Source organism: Mytilus galloprovincialis, chromosome 7 (genome assembly GCF_965363235.1).
Source record: "Mytilus galloprovincialis chromosome 7, xbMytGall1.hap1.1, whole genome shotgun sequence".
In the NCBI taxonomy this organism is placed as follows: Eukaryota; Metazoa; Mollusca; class Bivalvia; order Mytilida; family Mytilidae; genus Mytilus; species Mytilus galloprovincialis.
The window spans coordinates 71859955-71868966 of NC_134844.1; the positions used below are offsets into that span (position 1 = coordinate 71859955).

At 35.7% G+C, this 9012-nt stretch overlaps 8 non-coding genes across 8 annotated transcripts; all 8 read right to left on the minus strand.

Annotated features, from left to right (window-relative positions):
• Nucleotides 1-424: 424 nt before the first annotated feature.
• Nucleotides 425-617, minus strand: LOC143084537 (U2 spliceosomal RNA). The gene has a single exon (XR_012981158.1). It is a non-coding gene; the product is annotated as a U2 spliceosomal RNA (small nuclear RNA).
• A 987-nt stretch (nucleotides 618-1604) lies between these two features.
• On the minus strand, nucleotides 1605-1797 carry LOC143084538 (U2 spliceosomal RNA). The gene has a single exon (XR_012981159.1). It is a non-coding gene; the product is annotated as a U2 spliceosomal RNA (small nuclear RNA).
• A 988-nt stretch (nucleotides 1798-2785) lies between these two features.
• Nucleotides 2786-2978, minus strand: LOC143084539 (U2 spliceosomal RNA). Its single transcript, XR_012981160.1, has one exon. It is a non-coding gene; the product is annotated as a U2 spliceosomal RNA (small nuclear RNA).
• A 989-nt stretch (nucleotides 2979-3967) lies between these two features.
• LOC143084542 (U2 spliceosomal RNA) lies at nucleotides 3968-4160 on the minus strand. Its single transcript, XR_012981162.1, has one exon. It is a non-coding gene; the product is annotated as a U2 spliceosomal RNA (small nuclear RNA).
• A 988-nt stretch (nucleotides 4161-5148) lies between these two features.
• LOC143084543 (U2 spliceosomal RNA) lies at nucleotides 5149-5341 on the minus strand. The gene has a single exon (XR_012981163.1). It is a non-coding gene; the product is annotated as a U2 spliceosomal RNA (small nuclear RNA).
• A 983-nt stretch (nucleotides 5342-6324) lies between these two features.
• Nucleotides 6325-6517, minus strand: LOC143084544 (U2 spliceosomal RNA). Its single transcript, XR_012981164.1, has one exon. It is a non-coding gene; the product is annotated as a U2 spliceosomal RNA (small nuclear RNA).
• A 982-nt stretch (nucleotides 6518-7499) lies between these two features.
• On the minus strand, nucleotides 7500-7691 carry LOC143084492 (U2 spliceosomal RNA). The gene has a single exon (XR_012981115.1). It is a non-coding gene; the product is annotated as a U2 spliceosomal RNA (small nuclear RNA).
• A 989-nt stretch (nucleotides 7692-8680) lies between these two features.
• On the minus strand, nucleotides 8681-8873 carry LOC143084545 (U2 spliceosomal RNA). Its single transcript, XR_012981165.1, has one exon. It is a non-coding gene; the product is annotated as a U2 spliceosomal RNA (small nuclear RNA).
• Nucleotides 8874-9012: the final 139 nt, after the last annotated feature.

Here is a 9012-nt window from a genome sequence, read left to right on the forward strand (position 1 = left end):
CGATGATTGAAACAGTAGAAGGGGACGTAATTCTTTTCCCCGCGTTTTTCCGTAACGCTAAAAATTTATAGAGTTTCTTTTTAGGAACGAGAATACATTAATACACTGACATGTGCTGTTATAAATACAAGCAAGCGACAACAAAAATATTACATTACAAGAAAAGAAAAGAACTTTTTAGAGAACAGACATAAAAAAAAAAAAAAAAAGAAAATGCAACTTATTTTACATGCACGAGAAGTAGAATGATTTACAACAATGAGTAAAACTATACAATTTACGCAAACTCCTTAAATAAGAAAGATATATAGAAAAAGTACACATGTAGTGCTCAGTGAAAAGCATTAGAGAATATTTTACTGGGGCTGTTTCGCAGGCTATTGAAGGGAAAGCTATTTTTCTATTTTAATTTTCTCCCCAAACAGGGGAGTGAGCCGATCCTGGAGGTACTGCAATACCAGGCCAACTCGTGGCAAGAGCGGTGCAAGCACCTAACATCTCACCTAGTTGCAAAAATCAGTTTAATATCGAAGTACCCACATGGGGTACGTATCAGATATTAAGCTGATAAGAACAGATACTACACTTTGATCTTAGCCAAAAGGCCGAGAAGCGATACTCAAATCTTTCCGAGTTTCCAAAGCCTACAAATCCTATTTCTTACTCAAACACGGTGTTTTAATTTTAACCAAAGCTACACAAATTTTGCAAATTTATATACAAAAAGCACACGAAACACGAGATCTTGATTTGCTTCAAATACCTGACAGCATGAAACGATTTCTGCATGACAAAACGGGTGTGAAAATAAAAAGCGGCTTGTGAAATACGACAAGTCGCGAGAATACATTTTTAAACGTATATCATACGTTTACGTATTTAATCTTAATCGAACGAAATAACATGATCATGTTGATTCATCCTAGGTCCGACGAACGCAGTTTTTAAAGCCTAGGAAATTTCATTAATCAGAAAATAAATTCAACGCTTTTTCACAATCAGCACGGACTTTTCACTGTCTCGTTTAGTTGACACAAACATAAACAGTTCACCTGTTCTATTTTTTAAAGGAATTGACCGGTACAGCAATTTTTAAATAAATTTTAGAAGGAGGAAAAAACTTACCGGCCGACTGCAGTTTCCATCGTTTGCCCTCGTTCTGAGGCGACGTCGCTATTAACGATGATTGAAACAGTAGAAGGGGACGTAATTCTTTTCCCCGCGTTTTTCCGTAACGCTAAAATTTATAGAGTTTCTTTTTAGGAACGAGAATACATTAATACACTGACATGTGCTGTTATAAATACAAGCAAGCGACAACAAAAATATTACATTACAAGAAAAGAAAAGAACTTTTTAGAGAACAGACATAAAAAAAAAAAAAAAAAAGAAAATGCAACTTATTTTACATGCACGAGAAGTAGAATGATTTACAACAATGAGTAAAACTATACAATTTACGCAAACTCCTTAAATAAGAAAGATATATAGAAAAAGTACACATGTAGTGCTCAGTGAAAAGCATTAGAGAATATTTTACTGGGGCTGTTTCGCAGGCTATTGAAGGGAAAGCTATTTTTCTATTTTAATTTTCTCCCCAAACAGGGGAGTGAGCCGATCCTGGAGGTACTGCAATACCAGGCCAACTCGTGGCAAGAGCGGTGCAAGCACCTAACATCTCACCTAGTTGCAAAAATCAGTTTAATATCGAAGTACCCACATGGGGTACGTATCAGATATTAAGCTGATAAGAACAGATACTACACTTTGATCTTAGCCAAAAGGCCGAGAAGCGATACTCAAATCTTTCCGAGTTTCCAAAGCCTACAAATCCTATTTCTTACTCAAACACGGTGTTTTAATTTTAACCAAAGCTACACAAATTTTGCAAATTTATATACAAAAAGCACACGAAACACGAGATCTTGATTTGCTTCAAATACCTGACAGCATGAAACGATTTCTGCATGACAAAACGGGTGTGAAAATAAAAAGCGGCTTGTGAAATACGACAAGTCGCGAGAATACATTTTTAAACGTATATCATACGTTTACGTATTTAATCTTAATCGAACGAAATAACATGATCATGTTGATTCATCCTAGGTCCGACGAACGCAGTTTTTAAAGCCTAGGAAATTTCATTAATCAGAAAATAAATTCAACGCTTTTTCACAATCAGCACGGACTTTTCACTGTCTCGTTTAGTTGACACAAACATAAACAGTTCACCTGTTCTATTTTTTAAAGGAATTGACCGGTACAGCAATTTTTAAATAAATTTTAGAAGGAGGAAAAAACTTACCGGCCGACTGCAGTTTCCATCGTTTGCCCTCGTTCTGAGGCGACGTCGCTATTAACGATGATTGAAACAGTAGAAGGGGACGTAATTCTTTTCCCCGCGTTTTTCCGTAACGCTAAAAATTTATAGAGTTTCTTTTTAGGAACGAGAATACATTAATACACTGACATGTGCTGTTATAAATACAAGCAAGCGACAACAAAAAATATTACATTACAAGAAAAGAAAAGAACTTTTTAGAGAACAGACATAAAAAAAAAAAAAAAAAGAAAATGCAACTTATTTTACATGCACGAGAAGTAGAATGATTTACAACAATGAGTAAAACTATACAATTTACGCAAACTCCTTAAATAAGAAAGATATATAGAAAAAGTACACATGTAGTGCTCAGTGAAAAGCATTAGAGAATATTTTACTGGGGCTGTTTCGCAGGCTATTGAAGGGAAAGCTATTTTTCTATTTTAATTTTCTCCCCAAACAGGGGAGTGAGCCGATCCTGGAGGTACTGCAATACCAGGCCAACTCGTGGCAAGAGCGGTGCAAGCACCTAACATCTCACCTAGTTGCAAAAATCAGTTTAATATCGAAGTACCCACATGGGGTACGTATCAGATATTAAGCTGATAAGAACAGATACTACACTTTGATCTTAGCCAAAAGGCCGAGAAGCGATACTCAAATCTTTCCGAGTTTCCAAAGCCTACAAATCCTATTTCTTACTCAAACACGGTGTTTTAATTTTAACCAAAGCTACACAAATTTTGCAAATTTATATACAAAAAGCACACGAAACACGAGATCTTGATTTGCTTCAAATACCTGACAGCATGAAACGATTTCTGCATGACAAAACGGGTGTGGAAAATAAAAAGCGGCTTGTGAAATACGACAAGTCGCGAGAATACATTTTTAAACGTATATCATACGTTTACGTATTTAATCTTAATCGAACGAAATAACATGATCATGTTGATTCATCCTAGGTCCGACGAACGCAGTTTTTAAAGCCTAGGAAAATTTCATTAATCAGAAAATAAATTCAACGCTTTTTCACAATCAGCACGGACTTTTCACTGTCTCGTTTAGTTGACACAAACATAAACAGTTCACCTGTTCTATTTTTTAAAGGAATTGACCGGTACAGCAATTTTTAAATAAATTTTAGAAGGAGGAAAAAACTTACCGGCCGACTGCAGTTTCCATCGTTTGCCCTCGTTCTGAGGCGACGTCGCTATTAACGATGATTGAAACAGTAGAAGGGGACGTAATTCTTTTCCCCGCGTTTTTCCGTAACGCTAAAAATTTATAGAGTTTCTTTTTAGGAACGAGAATACATTAATACACTGACATGTGCTGTTATAAATACAAGCAAGCGACAACAAAAATATTACATTACAAGAAAAGAAAAGAACTTTTTAGAGAACAGACATAAAAAAAAAAAAAAAAAGAAAATGCAACTTATTTTACATGCACGAGAAGTAGAATGATTTACAACAATGAGTAAAACTATACAATTTACGCAAACTCCTTAAATAAGAAAGATATATAGAAAAAGTACACATGTAGTGCTCAGTGAAAAGCATTAGAGAATATTTTACTGGGGCTGTTTCGCAGGCTATTGAAGGGAAAGCTATTTTTCTATTTTAATTTTCTCCCCAAACAGGGGAGTGAGCCGATCCTGGAGGTACTGCAATACCAGGCCAACTCGTGGCAAGAGCGGTGCAAGCACCTAACATCTCACCTAGTTGCAAAAATCAGTTTAATATCGAAGTACCCACATGGGGTACGTATCAGATATTAAGCTGATAAGAACAGATACTACACTTTGATCTTAGCCAAAAGGCCGAGAAGCGATACTCAAATCTTTCCGAGTTTCCAAAGCCTACAAATCCTATTTCTTACTCAAACACGGTGTTTTAATTTTAACCAAAGCTACACAAATTTTGCAAATTTATATACAAAAAGCACACGAAACACGAGATCTTGATTTGCTTCAAATACCTGACAGCATGAAACGATTTCTGCATGACAAAACGGGTGTGAAAATAAAAAGCGGCTTGTGAAATACGACAAGTCGCGAGAATACATTTTTAAACGTATATCATACGTTTACGTATTTAATCTTAATCGAACGAAATAACATGATCATGTTGATTCATCCTAGGTCCGACGAACGCAGTTTTTAAAGCCTAGGAAATTTCATTAATCAGAAAATAAATTCAACGCTTTTTCACAATCAGCACGGACTTTTCACTGTCTCGTTTAGTTGACACAAACATAAACAGTTCACCTGTTCTATTTTTTAAAGGAATTGACCGGTACAGCAATTTTAAATAAATTTTAGAAGGAGGAAAAAAACTTACCGGCCGACTGCAGTTTCCATCGTTTGCCCTCGTTCTGAGGCGACGTCGCTATTAACGATGATTGAAACAGTAGAAGGGGACGTAATTCTTTTCCCCGCGTTTTTCCGTAACGCTAAAAATTTATAGAGTTTCTTTTTAGGAACGAGAATACATTAATACACTGACATGTGCTGTTATAAATACAAGCAAGCGACAACAAAAATATTACATTACAAGAAAAGAAAAGAACTTTTTAGAGAACAGACATAAAAAAAAAAAAAAAAAAGAAAATGCAACTTATTTTACATGCACGAGAAGTAGAATGATTTACAACAATGAGTAAAACTATACAATTTACGCAAACTCCTTAAATAAGAAAGATATATAGAAAAAGTACACATGTAGTGCTCAGTGAAAAGCATTAGAGAATATTTTACTGGGGCTGTTTCGCAGGCTATTGAAGGGAAAGCTATTTTTCTATTTTAATTTTCTCCCCAAACAGGGGAGTGAGCCGATCCTGGAGGTACTGCAATACCAGGCCAACTCGTGGCAAGAGCGGTGCAAGCACCTAACATCTCACCTAGTTGCAAAAATCAGTTTAATATCGAAGTACCCACATGGGGTACGTATCAGATATTAAGCTGATAAGAACAGATACTACACTTTGATCTTAGCCAAAAGGCCGAGAAGCGATACTCAAATCTTTCCGAGTTTCCAAAGCCTACAAATCCTATTTCTTACTCAAACACGGTGTTTTAATTTTAACCAAAGCTACACAAATTTTGCAAATTTATATACAAAAAGCACACGAAACACGAGATCTTGATTTGCTTCAAATACCTGACAGCATGAAACGATTTCTGCATGACAAAACGGGTGTGAAAATAAAAGCGGCTTGTGAAATACGACAAGTCGCGAGAATACATTTTTAACGTATATCATACGTTTACGTATTTAATCTTAATCGAACGAAATAACATGATCATGTTGATCATCCTAGGTCCGACGAACGCAGTTTTTAAAGCCTAGGAAATTTCATTAATCAGAAAATAAATTCAACGCTTTTTCACAATCAGCACGGACTTTTCACTGTCTCGTTTAGTTGACACAAACATAAACAGTTCACCTGTTCTATTTTTTAAAGGAATTGACCGGTACAGCAATTTTTAAATAAATTTTAGAAGGAGGAAAAAACTTACCGGCCGACTGCAGTTTCCATCGTTTGCCCTCGTTCTGAGGCGACGTCGCTATTAACGATGATTGAAACAGTAGAAGGGGGACGTAATTCTTTTCCCCGCGTTTTTCCGTAACGCTAAAAATTTATAGAGTTTCTTTTTAGGAACGAGAATACATTAATACACTGACATGTGCTGTTATAAATACAAGCAAGCGACAACAAAAATATTACATTACAAGAAAGAAAAGAACTTTTTAGAGAACAGACATAAAAAAAAAAAAAAAAAGAAAATGCAACTTATTTTACATGCACGAGAAGTAGAATGATTTACAACAATGAGTAAAACTATACAATTTACGCAAACTCCTTAAATAAGAAAGATATATAGAAAAAGTACACATGTAGTGCTCAGTGAAAAGCATTAGAGAATATTTTACTGGGGCTGTTTCGCAGGCTATTGAAGGAAAGCTATTTTTCTATTTTAATTTTCTCCCCAAACAGGGGAGTGAGCCGATCCTGGAGGTACTGCAATACCAGGCCAACTCGTGGCAAGAGCGGTGCAAGCACCTAACATCTCACCTAGTTGCAAAAATCAGTTTAATATCGAAGTACCCACATGGGGTACGTATCAGATATTAAGCTGATAAGAACAGATACTACACTTTGATCTTAGCCAAAAGGCCGAGAAGCGATACTCAAATCTTTCCGAGTTTCCAAAGCCTACAATCCTATTTCTTACTCAAACACGGTGTTTTAATTTTAACCAAAGCTACACAAATTTTGCAAATTTATATACAAAAAGCACACGAAACACGAGATCTTGATTTGCTTCAAATACCTGACAGCATGAAACGATTTCTGCATGACAAAACGGGTGTGAAAATAAAAAGCGGCTTGTGAAATACGACAAGTCGCGAGAATACATTTTTAAACGTATATCATACGTTTACGTATTTAATCTTAATCGAACGAAATAACATGATCATGTTGATTCATCCTAGGTCCGACGAACGCAGTTTTTAAGCCTAGGAAATTTCATTAATCAGAAAATAAATTCAACGCTTTTTCACAATCAGCACGGACTTTTCACTGTCTCGTTTAGTTGACACAAACATAAACAGTTCACCTGTTCTATTTTTTAAAGGAATTGACCGGTACAGCAATTTTTAAATAAATTTTAGAAGGAGGAAAAAACTTACCGGCCGACTGCAGTTTCCATCGTTTGCCCTCGTTCTGAGGCGACGTCGCTATTAACGATGATTGAAACAGTAGAAGGGGACGTAATTCTTTTCCCCGCGTTTTTCCGTAACGCTAAAAATTTATAGAGTTTCTTTTTAGGAACGAGAATACATTAATACACTGACATGTGCTGTTATAAATACAAGCAAGCGACAACAAAAATATTACATTACAAGAAAAGAAAAGAACTTTTTAGAGAACAGACATAAAAAAAAAAAAAAAAAGAAAATGCAACTTATTTTACATGCACGAGAAGTAGAATGATTTACAACAATGAGTAAACTATACAATTTACGCAAACTCCTTAAATAAGAAAGATATATAGAAAAAGTACACATGTAGTGCTCAGTGAAAAGCATTAGAGAATATTTTACTGGGGCTGTTTCGCAGGCTATTGAAGGGAAAGCTATTTTCTATTTTAATTTTCTCCCAAACAGGGGAGTGAGCCGATCCTGGAGGTACTGCATACCAGGCCAACTCGTGGCAAGAGCGGTGCAAGCACCTAACATCTCACCTAGTTGCAAAAATCAGTTTAATATCGAAGTACCCACATGGGGTACGTATCAGATATTAAGCTGATAAGAACAGATACTACACTTTGATCTTAGCCAAAAGGCCGAGAAGCGATACTCAAATCTTTCCCGAGTTTCCAAAGCCTACAAATCCTATTTCTTACTCAAACACGGTGTTTTAATTTTAACCAAAGCTACACAAATTTTGCAAATTTATATACAAAAAGCACACGAAACACGAGATCTTGATTTGCTTCAAATACCTGACAGCATGAAACGATTTCTGCATGACAAAACGGGTGTGAAAATAAAAAGCGGCTGTGAAATACGACAAGTCGCGAGAATACATTTTTAAACGTATATCATACGTTTACGTATTTAATCTTAATCGAACGAAATAACATGATCATGTTGATTCATCCTAGGTCCGACGAACGCAGTTTTTAAAGCCTAGGAAATTTCATTAATCAGAAAATAAATTCAACGCTTTTTCACAATCAGCACGGACTTTTCACTGTCTCGTTTAGTTGACACAAACATAAACAGTTCACCTGTTCTATTTTTTAAAGGAATTGACCGGTACAGCAATTTTTAAATAAATTTTAGAAGGAGGAAAAAACTTACCGGCCGACTGCAGTTTCCATCGTTTGCCCTCGTTCTGAGGCGACGTCGCTATTAACGATGATTGAAACAGTAGAAGGGGACGTAATTCTTTTCCCCGCGTTTTTTCCGTAACGCTAAAAATTTATAGAGTTTCTTTTTAGGAACGAGAATACATTAATACACTGACATGTGCTGTTATAAATACAAGCAAGCGACAACAAAAATATTACATTACAAGAAAAGAAAAGAACTTTTTAGAGAACAGACATAAAAAAAAAAAAAAAAAAGAAAATGCAACTTATTTTACATGCACGAGAAGTAGAATGATTTACAACAATGAGTAAAACTATACAATTTACGCAAACTCCTTAAATAAGAAAGATATATAGAAAAAGTACACATGTAGTGCTCAGTGAAAAGCATTAGAGAATATTTTACTGGGGCTGTTTCGCAGGCTATTGAAGGGAAAGCTATTTTTCTATTTTAATTTTCTCCCCAAACAGGGGAGTGAGCCGATCCTGGAGGTACTGCAATACCAGGCCAACTCGTGGCAAGAGCGGTGCAAGCACCTAACATCTCACCTAGTTGCAAAAATCAGTTTAATATCGAAGTACCCACATGGGGTACGTATCAGATATTAAGCTGATAAGAACAGATACTACACTTTGATCTTAGCCAAAAGGCCGAGAAGCGATACTCAAATCTTTCCGAGTTTCCAAAGCCTACAAATCCTATTTCTTACTCAAACACGGTGTTTTAATTTTAACCAAAGCTACACAAATTTTGCAAATTTATATACAAAAAGCACACGAAACACGAGATCTTGATTTGCTT